The following is a 22,983-nucleotide window of genomic DNA, read 5'->3' as shown; positions in this document are numbered from 1 at the left end:
CTCATACTTTACTTGTTGAGACTGATCAGAAGAATTAAGTCTGTTTCTTCAGTATCTCTATGACATATTATGTGTTCAAGACAAAAAAGGGTTGACTGCTAATTGTGGTGACGGGAATAGCTACTATTTAACCTCCTTGTATTCCTCTTGTGCCATTATCTGTGGTTGCTCCTCGCAGGAACCCCATCTTGTGCCTCTAACAGAGTTTGTCAGTTAATTAATCCCAGTTGCAGAAGAAGAATGTATTTTTTGTGATTGACAATGTGATTGGTCCTGACATTTGAGCACCGCACATCACTCAGCTCTCCCTGCCAAGTTTAGCAGGGAGAGCTGTCACAATGACTCAACATTGTGACATTTCTGATGAATCTCTCTGTGTGTCTCACTCTCATCTTATGTCTCTCTTGCTCTTGTCAGTTTTACTCTCCTCTGCTTCTCAGATATATTCAGAATCAGAATCAGAATCAGAAAGGGTTTTATTGCCAAGTACGTTTTTTAACACATACAAGGAATTTGTTTTGGTGTTGTTGGTGCACGTCACACATTCTCTAGGTGGAATATTAAACAATATAAGTATAGGTATAAACAATATAAGTATAAGTATATGTACACAGTATGTATTAAATTAAAAATAAAGAATAAATAAAAATAAAGAGCAAAGAGCATTACAGCAGATTTTACACAGTCCTGCAGCACACCCATTTAAAGGCAAGTGATTTTAACAAGACAATAAAAAAGGCAAACAGGTTCTATTTGGTTTCTCATGTGTGTCTTTAGTGACCTGATTTAGAAGCTATGGTACAGTACATTGCTGGACAAGACAGAAAAATTACATCAGTTTTTTAAAACAGCCAATGTTGACGTTTTTCCTGAAAAGTGGCCTCTCTGTCGCATCTCAATTATTTCAAACCAGTCAATGTTGGTTTCTTTAAACCATGACAACAACTTTCCCTAACCTAAAACCTGCATTATCTTTTGATCCGTTGGGGGCATTGCAAGTTAACAATCTGTACCCTAAGTGGTTCTGGGCTGTGAAACCAAAACAGTGAAGTGAAAGACGCTAACATTAGCAGGCCGAAACTATCAGCCAATTTTAGCTTCTGTTAGTACTGAAGAATAGTATATTTGCTGATGAGATACAATAAATTGCATTACAGAAATGCCAAAGGTACAGGAATGTTAGAAAGAGTGAAAAGTTCATTATTTTTAGAGTAAAATAACCTGCTATGTGGGCCTACATATCTTACATGAAAACCAAATGTAAGGGATCCTACACATGTGTTATGTTATCCCATACAAAAAAAGGCACATGTAAATTAACGTTTTAACATTTAAAACAACATTGTCAACAGTAATGGATTCATGTAGGCGAGTCTGGTTTGTGGATATTTCACACATGAAATGTCATACATCAAATGCTAAAACATGAATTTTGCATGCACCCTTTTCATACTAGAAGTGATGAGTTTATGTTAAAAGTGAGAATTGGATTATTGTTATTATTCTTTGAACTTTCTAATATCAGTTTTGGCCCTAAAAATGCTCCAATGGGAACTGTAAGTTATATTAAACTAAAGAAAAGTCTCCATTAAAGGCATATAACATACATACGCATACTTAAGTATATTGACAGATATACAACATTTTTGAACTGAAAAACTGCACCTTGCAATAATGTAGAATGAATTGATATTATTATTTTACTAAATGGATACTGTAGCAATAACTCATTCTCCTGTTTTTAATTTTTAAAAGCATAATAGTGGGGTTGCTCCTGTGCTCTATGTGTACTTGTATATCTCACTAAATTATAAAAATATCCTTACAACACAAGTTATGCTTATTTATAAATATGGTGTAAACAGAATCTACAGGGAGCGCAAATGAGTGTCTGTGACCTCATAAAGATCAATGTGAGGCTTTCACAGCAAGAGAAGGAAATGTAACAATGTAACAATATGATTGTTTTGCACTTCCTCTAACATGAAAGCCACACAGAAAGTCTATTCTGAGCCATAAAAGGCTCATTTATTGTTTAATTTTAAACTTGTTTATTTTTGAGAGAATGTTTAGAATATTTTTAGACTAAATGTAAAGTGTCCAGGGCTTGAAAAGGGTAAATTTGCTCGAGTAGGTGCAGATGTTATAAACATGCACGCACAGGCACACAAACACACTCACACACACACACACACACACACACACACACACACACACACACACACACACACACACACACACACACACACACACACACACACACACACGGCATCACACATTACAACTAAAAAGACGATATCACAACATCCGGCTTTGTACTTTGGAACCATAAAGCTACCACCAAAACATCTTCACCTGTGAAAAGATCCAACATGCGATAACAAGTGCCCTTCATGTGCTGTGGAGAAGAGTGCAGTGGTTCATTCTGTCATGGCTGCCTGAGGCCAGGTGAATGTTTCCTTCCCTCCCTCTTTCCTGTTCTTCTTAAAAGCCAGGCAGGTGAGGCAGGCAAAGCACACTTAAGATAAGTGGATTACATAGTCTGTATCTTAAGCCTTGCAGTGACCGTGTCAGTCTGCTGTACAGACACACTGGGCGTTTTTTTGTACTTATAATACTAAGGTGGTGGAGATGATTGTATAAGGTCCAATAGAGCATGTTTACAAATTATCAACAGTGCAATTTAAGATTTAATTCAAGCTGGCTTAAATTATTCTATTGATTTGGTTACCATGTTGAATACTTATATAATGATGAATAATGAATAATAATGAATAATTCTAAAACGATTACTACTACTTAAAGGCATAATAATATGTAGTCACTAACTTTTTGTAAACACACAGCAGAGAGAGAGAGAGAGAGAGAGAGAGAGAGAGAGAGGGAGAGAGAGAGAGAGAGTGAGAGAGAGAGAGAGAGAGAGAGAGAGAGAGAGAGAGAGAGAGAGAGAGAGAGAGAGAGGTAGAGAGAGAGAGAGAGTGAGAGAGAGAGAGAGAGAGAGAGAGAGAGAGAGAGAGAGAGAGAGAGAGAGAGAGAGAGAGAGAGAGAGAGAGAGAGAGAGAGAGCGCGAGAGAGAGAGAGAGAGAAAGAAAGAGAGCAGCCATGGAGCAATGGTCAACGAGCTAAATGAATGAAGTAGTGAATTAGAGGAATAAAACTATATTTTCTGATTTCCCAAGAGTTATGTTCTAAAGCACACACACACACACACACACACACACACACACACACACACACACACACACACACACACACACACACACACACACACACACACACACACACACACACACACACACTTTTGCGGGACAGTGCCACATTGTAAGTGAATGCACAGCTTCATCCTGTCTGTTTCTGTGTCAGTTAAACTTGTGTGTCAATATGAAACGCTGAGGGGCAAAGCAGCGGTTGGGAATGAGAATGGGCTGCACAACCTGCATGCTGTCATTGGCTGGGGGTTACACACAGATGTGGGGCCCAAAGGCTCTTTGCTGACGCTCATAAACGTCCCGCACTCACAAAACATGACACCAGACACGTATAGCGGGTCATAAGTGATGATTGAGAGGGATTACTTTTGTATAACTACAAAACTAATTACTTTTCAATAGTTGTTAGTATTGCAGCAATTATCAGAGAGAAGGTTAGAGGTAAAAAGAGCAATAGATGAGGAATTAATAATACAGTTATTTTTGGCCACTTGGGGGCATTTCAACAAGCTGTCAACAAAGTTGTTATGGTTAACATGTTAGCAGATGGTTGGGTTTTTTCCCATTCAGTAGATTCTGAGAAAAATTAGCATTGATCTGGAGTCATATTTATGGACACCTGACTCCATCAACTTCTGAGTGAAATATTTGTCTCTTTTGTTGCTAAATGCTCCACTTTGTTCTCCAGCTAGTCGTTAACTTTGTCCGTCTGCTGTTGGTGCTAAGCAGGTAGCGTACAGTAGCTTTTACACTGAAAACTGCTGCCTGCTGCTGCTGAAAACAACACTAATGAGAGTGGAGAGAGTGAACCAAACAGTGAAGATGCTAAGGGACAATTAAACAATCCGTGTAGCTGAAGGGGACTGCAGAGTCAGGTGATGATTCATTTTGGTTCATCATACAATCGACCCCTTTCACATAGTCATTTGATCCATTGTTATTGTAAAATTATTGATTATAGCAGAATGAATGGATATACTAATACATGCTTGCTCATAATTGGACTGAGTTTTTTTTGTGCCACAGAGAGCGAGGGAGACAGGAGAATGTAGGGAAAGTAGTAAAGTTTGTTTTGGGAAAGTGTAAGTGATCTCTTCAAAATCGCTCTCCAGAATAATCATTTTCACTGCCACATGAAAAGCTACATAATTGTTAGGAATGCTTGGGCTTTTCTAAGTACTATTCGATTCATCCTGTCAGTAAGCTGTGATCCCCTGATGCCTCGCTGCAAATGATGAAGTGAGGAAAGGAAGAAGTTTGTTGAGTAAAAAATGTACGTACAGTACAGAGGTAAAAAAAGGCAAACAATCACTTCCACATCAAATCTGACAGAGCAAATGGAGCTCAATTTACACCGATATTTTATTCAAGTCATTTTCACATTCCATCCACTGATTTCCAATTTTCTCCACTGAAAGAAATAAAAGAATTCAAACTCTGAAGCCAAACTGAACTAGATGACTGTTGTCTAGCGCTGTCTGCACAATACACAGCCCTGCAGTGGCCCTGGCTTCATAAATTAGTAAGAGCAGTGTGTGTTATTTTTGCTATATAAGGCTCTCAGCGAGTAATCATTGAAAAAGCATGCTCCTTTAGTCAGAACCTGGGAATTTGGAGATTTTGACAAGACTCTGCACAAAGTCACAGGGCAGGCATCAGTCGGACTGAGACGTGGGTGTACTGAGCAATCAGAGACAGAATCATGGTCGTCCTTTATACTGCTATTCTCTGTTTGTTTTTCTCTGTTTCTGTACATCCAATTAAATTCAGTATTTAGAAATCTCTATGGATAATCAGAGGTGGGTTGTGAGGACTTACATGTACTATGAAAGTAACGTTCTGAGTAAATTGTACTTACCGTTTATTATTACTCATGCAAATTTTTGGAGAAAAATCCATATCTTTTCTTTGTTACATTGTATTGTATTGTATTAATGTTGACAATAACTATATGAAGTAACAGCAATGTAATAATAACAATAATAATAATAATAATAATGATAAAAAGATAATAATATGACCATAATATTATAACATTATTATTTCCATAAGCTACTCATTAAGATGCATACGACATGTTTAATCAGTTGTGCCAATGCCATACCTCATATATTTTAAAAATGATGTTATGATTATGTAGGCTATAACGGCACATGTACCCCTTATAATCCTGTATAATGCTGAAGTTACTCACTTCCCCAGCCACCACACATTTGTACCCCCCCAGTAGTAAAAGAAATATCTTGATGCCTACTCTGACTTCCACTTGACTACTTGGTATTATAAAGTAACCACTTTCACTTGATCACAGTATTATACTTTCCTCACCTAACACAAAGCTTAAAATGTGTAATTCATCTTTACATCCCAAACATTTCAGATCCTCTTAAACTTTTCATGATCAGTGAAGACTCATCATCGTTTTATTTACAGATCAAAATTAAAATGTGCATAAAGAAATATCTTCTTGAACATAATGCAAAATGGATTTATGGTGTGCATCGCTTCCCTGTACAAATGTGTTATTGATACATTGAAAACATGTCCTAGACTTCCCTAATCTGTTATAATAACTAAAAGTATGACAGGCATGCATGCTGCCTCCCACACTCTTTTTGTTGTTCTTTATTCCCGTGACGCGTATAAAAAGGGAAAAATGAATATGATATCTTTTTACATCTCAGTCCTTAATGCTCTCCGGTGGCCGAGGAACCCCCATATTTCCTCCCCTTCTCTCCCCCCAAAAAGTTTAAAGCCTCTCACTCAGCTGGGTTCTCTCTTTGTACGGAGAATGTTCAAAGTATTACACTGTCACTAATCATCCATGTTACAACATCTTGAGCAGCGAGGGCTCTCACTCTGACTCCACCAAACCATTATGGTGCCACAGGGTTGAAGGAAGAGTCCACTTTGATCTCTTCAGAGGAGAGCTATGGAGACATCTTTCAGCCTCTCTTTGCTCCTCTCCTCGCTCCCCCTCCCTTCTGCTCTCCTCCCCTTTACTCCCTCTGGTGAGAGACTTTAAACAGTAGGCTGGAGGCTGTTATTTTGGGAGGGCTGAGGGCCGAGGGGGCGAGTGAAGAATAATATCTTGTACTCCAGGGCCCGGACGGCTCCCCCAGCCCATCAAATGAGTAACAAATGTGGTTACAGACCCATAAAGAATAAAGGGAGGGGAGAGAAGAAGAACGAGGGGGCAACATTTTTTTGACACAGTTTTACTGCTCTACTTATTACAAGGAGCAGTTTAAGTTCTCCCTCCTCTCCTCGCTCAGCTCCCCGCCTCCTTTATCATTCATATCTACACATTCCTGAAAGAACGGAGGGGTGCAGGATGGAGGGATGAACTGGGTGAAAGAGACGACTAGAGAGTGTGCTGCCAACATGAAGGGCAATGGATTGATGCATTTCTTTTTTTCTTGTGGTTTATATTTAAAATTCTTTAACTCAAATGAAGTTTTTTGGTCTTATCTTTTCCTCTTTTGTGGTATGTCAGTAAAAATGTTTTTAACGCTTACATTTTCTTTTATAATGCTCTTTAGACATCTATCAGACTGTTCAATTGGAATTCATACACTGTAAATACAGAATGAGTTGTCTTAAACATTTGTAGTGGTCACTACTTATTCTTTCATGTTTTGTTAAAAACCATATTCATTACTAAATCACATTAGTTGTTTGTAATAATCAGCTTAAGTATGCAGTGCACAGATCATATTAAGCAGAGATAGCTAAGGATGTTAAGTTTCTGTATGGGAAGGGCGGGGTCATTTGAACTGTTCTGCTCTGAAGCGGTGCAAAGGCTCATGGGAAAAAATAGATGTTCTGAACGGTTTCTGTCCTAGTTAAAGTGTGTTTTAAATCTGGGTTTTAGTTTTGTATGGTTGATTTAGTGTTCATGTTAATCTACATTCATTGTTGCACCATGACTGAGACCTGGGTGGGGACTGATGGCTTCTTGGCAGTGAAAGGGTTGGAAGTAGTTCTACCTCCACTAGTTTAGGAACACATATATCAAACAAATTGTTCTTGAAATTATTTTGTAATAAAGAAGCAACAATACTTATATGAGGGAAATACTTCTGTTGTAGTGTTAAGTGTCCTATTGTTACGTATTAGGAGTGTTTGATTACATGTAATCTGGATTCTGTAATTAGATTACAAAAATCAAGTAACAATAATCAGACCAGATTACAATAAAAAAAGTGTAATCAGATTACAGTTACACTGTTGAAGATAACCTGATTACATTTTATCATGCAAACAACGCAACTTTTTTATGATAGCCTATGTTTTAATTTGACAAGTAGTTCATTCGTTTGTCCACTAGATTTCGCTATCATCCAACTGCCTGTTTAGTATCTTGACAAGAAAAAGGTTCAAATCAAAACTCAAGATGGAGGAGCCATCGACATCGAAAGACAGACCCGTTTCAGTTGGGAAAAATGCGTTTACTAGTTGGCAATATCGCCACAACTTCGTTTTAAAGACAGTGGAAAATAATAATGTGTATGTTGTGTGCAAGTTGTGCAAACCAAAAGTGCAGGTATTGTCAACGGCACATACATCTAGCTTACTTCAAATCTGAAGAAACACTTGGAGGTAAGTTGAACGTTAACATTAACATTACAGGAACATGCTCGGCATCGTTCAAACATTGCTAGCTATGTATGCTAAGTACTTAGAAATAAATATAACGTTTTTAGTTAATAACGATTTTAGTTAGTTCACACAGGAATACTTTAATGAGAGTGAAAAGATTTCTTAGATGTAATGAAATAATAAAGAGAAAAATAAAATGAGAATTCATTGATCAATTCTGTGGCGGTGTCTTTTACTTAAGGTGCATATTTATTAAAGTGATCTAAGAGTAATCCTAAAGTAATCAGATTACGTTACATGTTTTGGGTAATCCAACTGATTACGTTACTGATTACAAAAATTGCCATGTAATTTGTAGTCAGTAATGGATTACATTTCAAAGTAATCTGACCCAACCCTGCGTATTAGTTGTGTTTTTTTTGCATGTTTAAAGCTATAGTGCGTAGTTTCTGAAAAACATGGACTCTTCAGAAAAGATAATTATCTTCACTCGATTTTCTGTGCGCGAAAGTTGCCGGACAACACCAGTTTCTGAACATAGCCATACTGAGAAATACAGAGAGAGTTTTGTGGAGCTGATAGTCTTAATTAGCTTTGTATCAACTCATTTGTCAATGGCTTGAATGTGGACGTTCATTAATATCAAAAAGTTACACACTAAAGCTTTAACTTAACATGCTTATTTTAGACAACATGACTCCAGAAAAAAATAACGTATGTTTTAGTAATGACTACTAATGTAAACTTGATTTGTCTACTGAATCAACTTACCACTTTGTGTTAACACAACTTGACCTGTTTCACCTTGTGTAAAAACGGTTTAAAGCAATGGGTTTCCATGCAAATTTCCAGTAAAGTCAACTAATTAGGGAGTCACATTTTATTGATTTCGGAGTGATTTTGGACACAGCCAGTAAGAAACAGCAAAAGAACCATTATTTACAAAATATAGTGATTAAGTTACTTCTTGTGCTTTCCAGTAATTATCAGTTTTCTCCATTTTTACATTGCTCAGTAAATATACATTATTATTTGTGTTACTTCCTTGCTGAATTGAGCATGTCTAACATGCCTGGGGCAGTAACCTTCATAGACCAAATGATGGCTCATATGCTTCTGTCATGGTCACAGTTCAGAGCAGGATTGATTTGCAGATACTTTTTGTTTCAGTAGCTCCAACATTGTTTGAAATTCCCTTTCCTTTCGATCAGGGTAGAAACATCCTTACAACAAAAATATAATTTTTTTGAATTAGGTTGCTAGACTATGCAAAGTCTCGGCTGCAAAGATGCAAAGATGGACATCTCTCCATCCCATGGGCCCACCACCTGTGGGAGGAACCGCTGGGGTCGGGTGCGCTGCCACATGGGTGGCAGTGAAGGTCAGGGGCCTCGACGGACCAGACCCGGGCAGCAGAGGCTGGCTCTGGGGACGTGGAATGTCACCTCTCTGTGGGGGAAGGAGCCGGAACTTGTGCGGGAGGTGGAGCGCTACCGGTTAGATCTGGTGGGGCTTACCTCTACGCACAGTCTTGGTTCTGGAACCATACTCCTGGATAGGGGTTGGACTCTTTTCTTCTCCGGAGTTGCCCAGGGTGTGAGGCGCCGGGCGGGTGTGGGGATACTCACAAGCCCCCGGCTGAGCGCCGCTACGTTGGAGTTTAACCCGGTGGACGAGAGGGTCGCCTCCCTACGCCTGCGGGTTGTGGGGGAAAACTCTGACTGTTGTTTGCGCATATGCACCGAAACAAGAGTTCGAGTATTCGGCCTTCTTGGAGACCTTGAGTGGAGTCCTGCATGGGGCTCCAGTCGGGGACTCCATAGTTCTGCTGAGGGGACTTCAACGCGCACGTGGGTAATGATGGAGACACATGGAGAGGCGTGATTGGGAGGAACGGCCTCCTGATCTAAACCAGAGTGGTTGTTTGTTGTTGGACTTCTGTGCTAGTCATGGATTGTCTATAACGAACACCATGTTCGAACATAGGGATGCTCATAAGTGTACTTGGTACCAGAGCACCCTAGGCCAAAGGTCAATGATCGATTTTATAATCGTTTCATCTGATCTGAGGCCATATGTTTTGGACACTCGGGTGAAGAGAGGGGCGGAGCTGTCAACCGATCACCATCTGGTGGTGAGTTGGGTCAGGGGTGGGGGAAGACTCTGGACAGACCTGGTAAGCCCAAAGCGGGTAGTGCGGGTAAATTGGGAACGTCTGGAGGAGGCCCCTGTCCGACAGACTTTCAACTCACACCTCGGCGAGCTTTTCGTGCATCCCTGTGGAGGCTGGGGGCATTGAACCTGAGTGGACAATGTTCAAAGTTTCCATTGCTGAAGCTGCGGTGAGGAGCTGTGGTCTTAGGGTCTTAGGTGCCTCAAGGGGCGGTAACCCACGAACACCGTGGTGGACACCGGTGGTCAGGAAGCCGTCCGACTGAAGAAGAGTCTTTCCGGGATATGTTATCCCAGAGCGACTCCGGAGGCAGTTGCAAGGTACCGAAGGGTCCCCGAAGGGCTGCAGCCTCTGCCGTGAAAGAGGCAAAGCAGCGTGTGTGGGAGAAGTTTGGAGAAGACATGGAGAAGGACTTTCGGTCGGCACCAAGGTACTTCTGGAAAACCGTTCGCCACCTCAGGAGGGGAAGCGGGAACCATCCAAGCTGTGTACAGTAAGGATGGGGACGCTGTTGACCTCAACTGAGGAGGTAATAGGGCGGTGGAAGGAGCACTTTGAGGAACTCCTAAATCCGACTAATACGCCCTCTATGGTAGAGGCAGAGCTGGAGGATGAGGGGGGGATTGGCATCAATTTCCCTGGTGGAGGTTGCTGAGGTAGTTAAACAACTCCACAGTGGCAAAGCCTCCAGGAATTGATGAGATCCGTCCAGAAATGCTTAAAGCTCTGGGTGTGGAGGGGTTGTCTTGGTTGACACGCCTCTTCAACATTGCGTGGAAGTCTGGGACGGTGCCTAAGGAGTGGCAGACCGGGGTGGTGGTTCCCCTTTTTTAAAAGGGGGACCAGAGGGTGTGTGCCAATTACAGGGTATCACACTTCTCAGCCTCCCGGTAAAGTCTACTCAAGGTGCTGGAAAGGAGGGTTCGGTCGATAGTCGAATCTCAGGTTGAAGAGGAACAATGCGGATTCCGTCCTGGTCGTGGGAACAACGGACCGGATCTTTACTCTCGCAAGGATCCTGGAGGGAGCCTGGGAGTATGCCCAACCAGTCTACATGTGTTTTGTGGATCTGGAGAAGGCGTATGACCGGGTGCCCCGGGGAGATACTGTGGGAGGTGCTGCGGGAGTACGGGGTGAGGGGTCCCTTCTCAGGGCCATCCAATCTCTGTACGACCAAAGCGAGAGCTGTGTCCGGGTTCTTGGCAGTAAGTCGGACTCGTTTCAGGTGAGAGTTGGCCTCCGCCAGGGCTGCGCTTTGTCACCAATCCTGTTTGTAGTATTTATGGACAGGATATCGAGGCGTAGTCGGGGTGGAGAGGGGTTGCAGTTCGGTGGGCTGGGGATCTCGTCGCTGCTTTTGCAGATGATGTGGTCCTGATGGCATCATCGGCCTGTGACCTTCAGCACTCACTGGATCGGTTCGCAGCCGAGTGTGAAGCGGCTGGGATGAGGATCAGCACCTCTAAATCGGAGGCCATGGTTCTCAGCAGGAAACCGATGGAGTGCCTTCTCCAAGTAGGGAATGAGTCCTTACCCCAAGTGAAGGAGTTCAAGTACCTTGGGGTCTTGTTCGCAGTGAGGGGACAATGGAGCGGGAGATTGGTCGGAGAATCGGCACAGCAGGTGCGGTATTACATTCAATTTATCGCACCGTTGTGACGAAAAGAGAGCTGAGCCAGAAGGCAAAGCTCTCAATCTACCGGTCAGTTTTTGTTCCTACCCTCACCTATGGTCATGAAGGCTGGGTCATGACCGAAAGAACAAGATCCAGGGTACAAGCGGCCGAAATGGGTTTCCTCAGGAGGGTAGCTGGCGTCTCCCTTAGAGATAGGGGGAGAAACTCAGTTATCCGTGAGGAGCTCGGAGTAGAGCCGCTGCTCCTTTGCGTCGAAAGGAGCCAGTTGAGGTGGTTCGGGCATCTGGTAAGGATGCCCCCTGGGCGCCTCCCTAGGTAGGTGTTCCAGGCACGTCCAGCTGGGAGGAGGCCTCGGGGGAGACCCAGGACTAGGTGGAGGGATTATATCTCTAACCTGGCCTGGGAACGCCTCGGGATCCCCCAGTCGGAGCTGGTTAATGTGGCCTGGGAAAGGGAAGTTTGGGGTCCCCTGCTGGAGCTGCTACCCCCGCGACCCGACCCCGGATAAGCGGATGAAGATGGATGGATGGATGGATGGACTATGCAAAGTTGGATTCATTTTGTTGCAGATTTAATATTTTAATAGTGGGCAAGTTGAAGCAATTATATGTTGATCAGATTAGTTTTGACAAGGTGGTCATAAAGGGCAAGTGTATAGGGCCAATCGATATGGTTTAATCAACTTAAACTCAGTAAAATTGGATGACTTTATTTTCTGGTGTTTAAGCCAAATTGTGCCTTCAATCTTCCCTTTCTAGCCCCCTGGAGTAACAACTAGTGACAGCGAAACCCAATAATGATTATTCTGACACACTAAACATGAATTACATTAATTCCCTGATCATTTTGCATTCCCAGCTCCCCTCTCCCTCTTCGTGTCTGCTCACTCATTTCTTCTCCCAGCAGTCTAATGAACTACAGTTCACTGACCAGTGAGATGCGGCTGATTAATTCAGAGCCAGATAGGCGGCTCTGTCCCTCTCCATTTCTCTGACGGCAGCAGGGGGGATGGCTGGACAGCTCATCCTGTCTCACTCAATTAAACTGAACCCCCGGCCCACACGTTACCTCCCCATCTTGCACTAAACACAGCACTAAATCACCAAACTAAAACTGTACAGTACAATCAACTTAATGTGCATTTACATAGAATAAAACATGTAATTGTTTTTTTTTCTGTTGAGTTACAGGCCTATTCAGGCAACACTTGCAATGAGATTTTATAAAAGTGTCCTATTGTATATGGCCTGCAAGTATGAGTACATACATTAAAGCATTCATGCTCCTTTGGGAAACAAAGTCCTAACTGTTCTTTTTCGAGCCATACCATTAGACAAGACGTAAAAATTTAAATAAATAGTTAAAATACCAAGGGTCAAACTGTTTGAGATGACAGTTTATCATCTTAAAGAAATAGTTCAACTTCTGGAAATGTCTGCTATTGTTCGCTTTCTTGTTGTGGTTGAATGAGAGAATACTGTTTTTCCTACGGTAAATATGAAGCCATTGCTAGTGGCCGCTTAGCTTAGCGTAGCATAGCATAGAATAGCATAAAGATTATAAACACAGAGAAACAGCTAGCCTTGCTCTGTCCAAAGGTAACCCATTTTTTTTTACCACTACAAAAAGCTGACTAATTATTGTGTTACATTTTTTTTAACAATGGACTGCTTCCAGTTTTTGCTAAGTTAAGCAAGATGGCTGCTGGCGGTACCTTTATACTGTATTTATTACACTAATTCTCCCAAGATGTCAAACAAGCCCTTTAAAGATTAGAGTGCTATTTTAAAGATTAATTTTTTGGGGCATTTTTAGGCCTTTATTTTCACAGGACAGATGAAGATATGAAAGGGGAGAGAGAGGGGGAATGACATGCAGCAAAGGGCCACAGCTCGGAGTTGAACCCGCGGCCTCTGCGTTGAGGAGTAAACCTCTACATATGTGCGCCTGCTCTACCAACGGAGCTACCCCTGCCACAGAGTGCTATTTTAAACAACTAAACCATAAGAACTGTGGGTAGAGGCCAACCAGGGTGTTGGCATGGGGAGGTACAAGTTGTGGAATTTCTGGCCAGGGTCTGTGAAAATATAAAAAGGTAGGAGTTTAGAGTTCTCAGGAAAGGAGATGACGCCAGTGCTATCAAATAGTAAACCTCTAATTCCATAGCCAACTGATGCTTTAAGGAGATAATACCAAGGAAGTGATTAGGTTTCATATTCTTTGTTGGCTAAATGCACCTCTAACACCAGTGCATGACGGCGGCGATATGAGATGCGTCAGACTACAGTATAGTGAAGAGCCTGCGGGAGATCACATTTCCACTCTTCAGGCAGTAAAGATCATACGCCACCTTCCCTCACTTCAATCGCATCCATGACAACCTCTAACTAATTAAAGATGACCTGGAGTGACATGCTGGTCACAGTTTAAGCATTTTTAAGGATTTTTTCGGGCGAGTGCATCATTGACCTGGAGTTGAGATTCAGTATGTAGGCATGATAAGAATCTGCTGATGAACCAGGATAGCCATGAGAATAACAACCTCCCTGCTCCTGTGGTATCTCCTCTCAGCCGTGAGTGGTGGTGGGGGTGGAGGGAGGGCGGTCCACTGAGGGCCTGGGACCTCTCACTCATCCCCCACTCATCCTCTCTGCTAGTGGGTGTTATCGTCATGTGGACATCTCTTTACCTGTGAAATATTATCGCCTGGCTTGTCTCCACACAAGTGCTTTTTCAACAAGGCCTAATAGTTCTCTTGTTTCACTCATGGATGCCATGGCTTGCCTGTTATTTATACTCTATATCTGTCTGTCTGTCTGTCTGACTGTCTCTCTGTCTTTATGTATATGCATCTGTTACCCACTTGCAGCTCCACCTCCACCCAACGCACAACTATTGCTTGGGGAAGGATCCAGCTCCCCCATTTACTGTCAGTAAACTCTGAAAGTCTTTTGTAAAGCGGCTGGCAAGCAGCGAGCAGATGAGGAAACCCTAAACCGTTTATTAGAAGCACTTTGCACCCTTCAAGCAGAGTGGAGCCACTGTAAATTATGACAATAGCAGACCAGCCTGGATCAGGCCAGCCTGATAAGTCAACTCATTGTGGGATTTTGAGAGGAGTCACGCCTGTGCATGCATTGCAGAGTAGATGATTACTAACCTCAATACTTAGATATGAAGTTTGGTCAAAGTAATGAAACCCACAGATGACCAGCTTATGACATTTCTGGCAACACTGTTGCTCTTGTTCTTCTTAAAACTTGGTTGCTGTAAAGGAAGATGCAACACATTGGTATTTCGAGGATCATTCCAGTTTATTACAATTTGGGCTTCTTAGCTTCATACTCACCAATATGGGGCAAGAAAAAACGGTTTATCCAGATTATATTTGGAGGTTAAAGGAAAAGTAATAGTAATAGTTCCTCATTGCTCAGAAAAACACACACAATGAGTAGTGTAAGTCAATGTTGAACCAGGGAATAGGTCTGTAAAATGATGGATATGTCAGTAATAACTTTGACATTATTTTGTCTTCCAAATGTATTCGTTATGGTTGTCTCATGCTTGTGTTCTTTGCCTTATTGGACTTTGTTGTGAAGATCTCACCAGTTAACTTGGTGAGTGCAATGTTGGCCAAAACCACAAAAACAAGGTTCAACCAAAGTTGAAAAAACAAACCAATGCTGAATTATCCATTACGTTTTTTTTCCTTTTAGGTCTACTAAATTGTTTTATGTTGCTCAAAGCAAACTTTCTCTCGGTGTCAGAGCCCTCTACATGTGGCTACTACTGACACACAATGTGCTGAAAGTGCAGATTTTTGACTCTTTAAAAAAACAAAACACATCACTGTCAGTTTGTTGATGTCAGTCTATTCATCCAGCACAACCCATATTAAGTGGCGGTATATTTGTAATCTGCTAAAAAGAGCAAGAACAAGTTATTCTATTGTTTTAATGTTTCTGTGTTTTCATCAATCATTTTTGTAAGCTTTTTGAAAATGCAAGTGTGGGTGAAAACATTTTCCAGTGTAAATGTTGATTTCAAATGTATCCACATTAATCTGGATGTACTAACTCACACATTAAATGTTCAGTAACAATTTTTATAAACTGCAATTAGCGCTTACAAACAGAATGAGTCACAGGATGAAGATTAAGAGACTTAATACAGCACAAATTTAACTTTAAGCACATAATTGTCTCAATCTGAGAAATACAAGTCTGGAGGGAGAGTATTTTATGAAAAGTAAGGATATTATTACAGCCCAGCTGGGGCCACTAGTGATGCTAGAGTCACCTGCCTGTGGCCTCCGTGGTACTTTACAGCACTTAGTCTTAGTGTAGGGCTGAGGTAACAGCTATGACATAATTGTCTCCAGAAATGCTGGGGAGGTACGGTGCCACACAGTTGCCAGACTTGACATGAGTAAGAAATTACATCATCCTCTCAGTTTTCGCACAGAGCCTGTTTACCAGTTTAACCCATGGGAGGTGGTCAGCGTGGGGCTGGTACATTTGAGACATTTAATATAAGTAAAGGACACCTCTAAGGGATTTTGTGAGCTCTCCCAGGTCTCTACACCTGTATTTTTGTTACAACAACTGGTTGCTATAGGAACTGTGAATGTGCTGTACGTTAGGGAAATACTTTGTATAAACAGGGATTTAAGAGGCATATATATGTTTTATATTACACAAAACAGTTTTCTTTTATTTTGCATTAAGTGACTTTGTGTCACTCTACTGCACTGACACTTTTAGAAAACAGTACTCCAAACTCCAAAATCAACACTTCTAATTATCAATGAAAATTATTTTTATTATAGGCTTATGTCAATATGAACACCAGCTGAGGCCTATAATAGAAACAAATAAGCACCACCAGCCAGCAGAGAAAAGAGCAAGGTTTTCCGTAGGCTAATTGCTATACAATAATGCTTTTAAAAATAGTGGTGGCAAAGTTTTATGTCAGTTGTGTAGTACACATAGGCCTACTGTAGTGTACGTTCGATATCCAAAAACATGAAGGTTATTTGCTTAAGTTTCATTTTGTATAACATTTTTCTGTACATGTAAGCTCTTTTCATTTTTAACATTCTTATCTTCCTACCAGTATTTACATTCATATTGGAATTGTGGGTGATTAAAATGTGTTTGACTGAGATTGAAATCAAAGTCCTTTACTGTGTGACTATGTGAAGTTTAGTAGTGTTGGCTTTGGCAGAGTGAAAACAGCAAATGATCTGTGTCTTCTCTCTAATGTCTTACCGTCCAAATCACCAATCATAATATTGTCAGTAATTCTCTTTATTCCAGCAGGACTCATATACACTGTAAATTACCCTTATGTTCACTCAGACACATGTAAACACATTGCAACTAATGGCAAACTCCTCAGCTGAAGCATAATTATTTGGTGGGCTCCATGTCAACTACATACCGCAAATAATGGTCTTTTGATATAATATCCAAAGCTTTGTGAAGACGAATAATGCTCAGGATATAAAGCAGTGAGAACCTATGCTTCTGTTTCTGTATCTGGAGAATCAAATAGATATAAAACACAGGTTTATAACTACTCGACGCAGAAGGTCCAGGGTTCAAGTCCGACCTTGGACGATTTCCTGCATGTCTCCCCCCTCTCTCTCCCCTTTCTTATCTAGCTGTCCTATCCATTAAAGGCGGAAATGCCCCAAAAAAAATAAATAAAAAAAATGCTATAGATTTCAACAAATGTCATGGTCCTTAACTGATGTAGAATCCACAGAATTACACTGAAATAATATCTCAAATGTATCTGTGTTGATTTTGCAATACATATTTTGAAAAATTAAATAAAAATTAAATAAAGACTATCATATGGAAGGAAACTAAATAATAATATATATAAACTATATATATACAGTATATATATATATATATATATATATATATATATATATATATATATAACCCTGATTTGTTTTATTTAGTGAGAGCCTGTTACATGCAAACTACATTTTGTTTATTGTAAGAAGAACATAGCTAATCAAAAGGAAAAAAGGATTATTGGCAATAATCAACAATTAAGACAATTATTCACAGCATCACAGCTTTCGGAGGTAATAACATTTTTAAAATTTCAAATTTAAGCACTTCCTTATAGTCTTTATTACAATAAATGACAACTGACTTACATTTATGACTTACATTACGTTTGTTGCATTTGTTGGTAGAAAAGAGCTTCTGTTGGTTTTCAGCGGCCTGAGTGTGCAGATCTGACTGCTTGCTTTTCTGGTTCCGGGCTGCCCATAGACTTTTTGATTTTTGTTCTAGTAGAAATAGGGGAGTTCAGTGGTCGGGCTGCTTGGTTGTTTTCTGGCCTGTGGGTAGGCTTTAGGAGCTTGAAAGCCAGGGTGGTCTTACAGGCGTAGCAATATAGTCTCTGATTTACTCACCACCCAGCACCCGCCTCACAAAGCCATTTGTGTTACTTTGTACGTTTTCTGTTGATAAACTTAAATTCCATCAGATTTTCTTTGGCCACGAGCCCAACGTCTGATACTGACCTTATACAAATGTGTTGTGTGGTTGGATGAGGATCATGGAAGTGAGAATGCACAGCTTTGACTTTTCATGATGAGGTCTCTGGACTTTCTCTCACGATTGGTCCCGGGAATAGTTGTGTGGCACTGAGGGCTTTTTAATCTTGTCTATGACTTCATTCCTTCTAAAATATTAAAATGTTCGTCTGCTACAAAAGAGCTTGTTTGGGTTAATTTAATCAAAAAAACAATCACAGTGTAACAGATAAGTAATTTGGAAGAGTATGTGAAATCGGCAGGATATGAAGCGCTCTGAGTCACTATAGTCACAAGTTATAGACAAATAAAGTCTTGACAGATCAGCTCATATACAAACACACACACACACACACTGACACACACACACACACACACACACACACACACACACACACACACACACACACACACACACACTCCCATCCTTCACAAGTGCACATACAATACACGCCCACTTTTAACCACCCAGTGGGAATGTGTTTTTCTAGATCATTTGAAGCTGAAATATTTGAGCTGCATGAGTCCTCTTATGAAGTTCTGCCAAGAGGGAGTGCAGAACTGCTGAGGCCCTCAGACAACAACTCCAAACTTCCCAGAATTCAGTAGGGCCAAAAACACCTACTTTTGTTCCAGATAGTAACGCTGCATAGGAATCGAAAACTGGTCAAACAAATAGATGGTTTATATCACAGAGTGTGGCAGAGAGTAAAGCCATTATCTTTAAGAGGTCAACAGTTATTGTTTTCATTGTTCTTAGAATTTACTCAGATTTCTTTCTCTTTTGTTCTTAACTTATTAGTCTTAAAGGAAATATCTGGTAACATCATCCAACGAAAAAACATTAACAAATGATCCTACTTGCAAGTTTTGTCTATGTAGCCAAAGCCTCATACAGCTTATTGTGCTGCCATAGACCTCCATTGTTGTTCAGAAACTATTTAAAACACATTCATGAGCCACAATGTAGCACTGGTTGACATGTTTCTTTATTACGATGAACATGGGCAATGTAATCTATTTTATATTGAGCCTATATACACTGCCAACGCTGTTGTAAAAACTCACTGGTGCACCACTAAAAACACAATTTCCTCCTATTTGAATGATGCCCAGCTGCAGCTTTTTTGAAAATTAGGTATATATTCATTTAAAAGTTAAAATCCTCAGTAGGAACAAGTGGGCTGGGGGCTCAGAACCAAAGACAGGCTGTTGGAAAGTATTCAAAGATGGACATTGTTTGTTTTTGTCATTTGATTGATTGATTTGTTGACAGTAACCAAATACAGAACACTGTATCACCAACCTTATCCTTTAAAGAGCAAACAGCTCTCAGCTAAACTGTTTGTGTGGCCATCTACTATTGGCTCAGAGATTACACTCTTAAAACAGTAGTCCTGCACTTTTTCAGTGACTAATATTATTGAAACCTAATATTAAAAATCACCATAGTGTTGCAGTTATTAATGAAAATCCCAGCAAAACTCCATTTGTTTTTGTGAGTTTTAGCGTCTCTGTCTCATAGGTTTCATGGTAAATAAAAACCTGTGTCTGTTTTTATGGTGTATGGTCGTAGTGGTCAGCCTTATGGCTGCTGGTTTGGATCTTCGTCTGGCCAAGCATCATTTCATTTCATCTTTCCTCAGTCTCTCATAGCAGACTTGACATTGACCCAATGAGCTCCCCAGATATAACAAATCACCGGAGCAATACCTACAAACCAGACCTGTCTCCTAGTGACCAAGTATAAAAACAATGCAGATTTGCGTTTCTGTAATGGATATTCCACACCAATATTTGATATTTACAATCAATAAATGCACAGTATGATACCGTGTCACATATACAAAAAATGAATGCACCTTTGTTCAGAATGACAGCTTGGGAATTCCTAAACTGTGACTCCATCAGTAGTTTAGAGTATCGTTTTTGCCGCTTGTTCCCTTCTGTGCAATTCCAGTGCTCAAAGTGATTGAAAAACACTGGTGTAATGTCTCCTGTTTCAGGGCTGCCTTCATACTGAACAGTAAATCTGTCTCAGCCATTGGTCCATTTAACCAGATAAGGAGTTATTCCAGGCCTCACACAAGTCTGATGTCAGAGCCACTAATGACTATGCTGGCTTTTGGTGTTTTTACATAGACATATCACAGGAAATTAACTGTTAAATTAGCCCACAAAGCACTGATATTTATAGGTTGGTATCGGCTGATAATATTGTATTTGTATAGCTTGGACACATGTGAACCTCAATTTTTCGCAAGGTGCATAACCACTCAAATCATATATCTTTGAATATGAGAATGACTTTTTCCTGGATCCCTTCATGGTATTTAGACTTCACTTAGAATGACCCCTAGAAAGTGTATTTTACTGTATGGTATCATACAGTAGGTCAGGTTTTTAAGCATTAAAAAAGACAAAGTGAGGTATTTTCATCAGATTCTACAAGTTATACATCTCTTGTGGCTTCTTGACTGTTAAATCATCTGGTTTATCACAGTTTATTGTAGTTTTAAGTTTTCAGTTGAAGTGTCATTGTTATTTTCTGTCTTTACACTAAATCCATATTGGCTCTGTGAGCCAAGATGCATCTTATCCTCCGGTCAGAAGAGGGGAGAGGCTGAACAGTGAATCAGTCCTGCGTGAAACCTGAGCTATGTTTAAGCTGTCGCGCAATAAACCCCGGGCTGTAAAGTGAAAGCCTCCCATGTTGATGGGCAGTTAAAACCCGTGGGGTCCCAAATCTTTACTGTCAAACTGGCTTTGGTTCCAACCTAGCACCCGGATTACAGGAGAGGAGGACAGATCAAATCCATTTGTTGTAATTGTTTTCATGATTGCTTCTGTTGGACATTGTAAAATTAGATGGGATTCGCGATTATTTTCCAGGCCTTTTCCACCATTATTGTTCAGACTGTTTCAGTCCCTGAGCAAAAGCATCAAGTGATAGCATTGGGTTGTCATCTGGAAGTAAGCCATTGGAGTGTTTGAGGCTGAAATAGGCCTTGTCATTGTTTTTTTTCCAAGGAGGCCTCCCTCACTGAAAAGTGCTTTTCTCAGCACCGGTCTGTCTGGCTGCGCTTCCTGTCCCTCAGCTCTCCCATTCACGTTGTTATTAGGCCCACCAAATGGCCCTGATTCACCGGTGGTCTCCCCTAATAACTGCCACTGATGGACGGGTCTCGCTGCTTGTGGCCTTGGGCTTCACAAGACATCCAGCAAGCAGGCCAAGCGCACTTCACTGTAACATACACAAGAAAATGCTTAACTGCTGTAACATGAGCACAGAATGAAATAGATTGTAATGACCTAAAACACATCTAATTAGGAGAAAATATTGTAGGGCCACCAGTTGCTTTGGGATACTGGGGTTGGTTTCCTTAACTGCGCTGTTGAGGGACGTCGGGGAAGAAAGAGTAATCTGATCTGCAGAGTTAATCTGGATAAGTAAAGACATGTTTACACCACAAATGAGGTCTGAATATTCTCCAGTGCACTCTGCTGAATTAGAGTTTCAGTGGTATAATGACTTGTATATGCTTTTTAAATGTGATTTACACGATTCCTCAAGCATGTAAAAATGACCTAAACAGAAATATGATCTTGGTAATTTGAAGGGGAACAGACCAACTATTTGTGTAGCCTGTTCCAAATGAACACCAGATACTGTGTGTGCTAATGACAGTAGTGATGACTGCGCGGATAATCATAATGATGGTAAGGATTATGATGATAATTAAAGTGTAGATGATGATAAAGATAGTGGTGATGACAATGATAATAAAGCTAATGATGTGTGTTAATAAAATTGTACTTTTCTTAGCCCTCTAGTGAAAAAAGGATCACCCCCAATTGACTGTTCATGTGAAGTTTACAATAACAATGGCAGATTTGCTACTCTACCTGCTACTATTCTTTTTTGAAACAATGACAGCCTTCTCATTTGTAGTAAACGACTTCATGACTTTTGCTATCAGATTTGATCAGCGGAGCTAGCTAGCATAAGATAATGCTAACACCACAACCCCATTGGTTAAAAACGGCATCTCCAGCTGACCTTTCATGTTGTTGTTTAAAAGGTGAACCCTGTAGAATAATGCACATGATGGCTACATATATAATGTAATGCTAAATGTGCTAAAGATTCATGTCCCAGGCAAAAGCGGCAGCATCCTCAACAGGTGATGGTGGTCCATTTAGAAGACAAATCAAATAAAGGAGCACTGTTTCTGTGTTGCAAGGTAAAGCTAATTAGCTCTAGTATTATAGTACAGTACTGTTAATAGAAATGCAACTAAAATCATATTTATTCTAATATAATCTTTGGATGGTTTGGATGCTTACTATAAAAAAACATACTTAAACAAGCAAGGCAGATGTCAGATTTATCCTTTAATGTTCATTTTTTCAAACAAGAGAAAGACAAAATGATGAGGGCTAACCAGTGTATTTGGCACATGTAACACTATCTCGGGTAACATTAGCTGGGGTTGCTAGGGCGCAAACTTCCCCAAATCCAATACAGAACAGGACAGAGCCAGTAACAAAACTCTGAAAGTTTCCAGGACTGGCTTTTCTTTGCATCACCCACACCACCACCACAAAATAATGCAATATGAAATCTTAAGTCTTGGAAGTAACGCTAGGTGAGGTTACTAGACTACTCTTAGGCTAGAGAGTAAGTTACTTAGCCAGAAATGCTAATCTTTGCTAGTCTTTACAGTAGAGCAGACACAGTTAAATCCATTCCTTACACTGTTTCTACTCTTTTATTTTTGGCTTTGGAGAGAGTTAAGAA

Source organism: Sander vitreus, chromosome 12, assembly GCF_031162955.1.
Source record: "Sander vitreus isolate 19-12246 chromosome 12, sanVit1, whole genome shotgun sequence".
Classification (NCBI taxonomy): Eukaryota; Metazoa; Chordata; class Actinopteri; order Perciformes; family Percidae; genus Sander; species Sander vitreus.
This window is presented reverse-complemented; position numbering follows the sequence as displayed.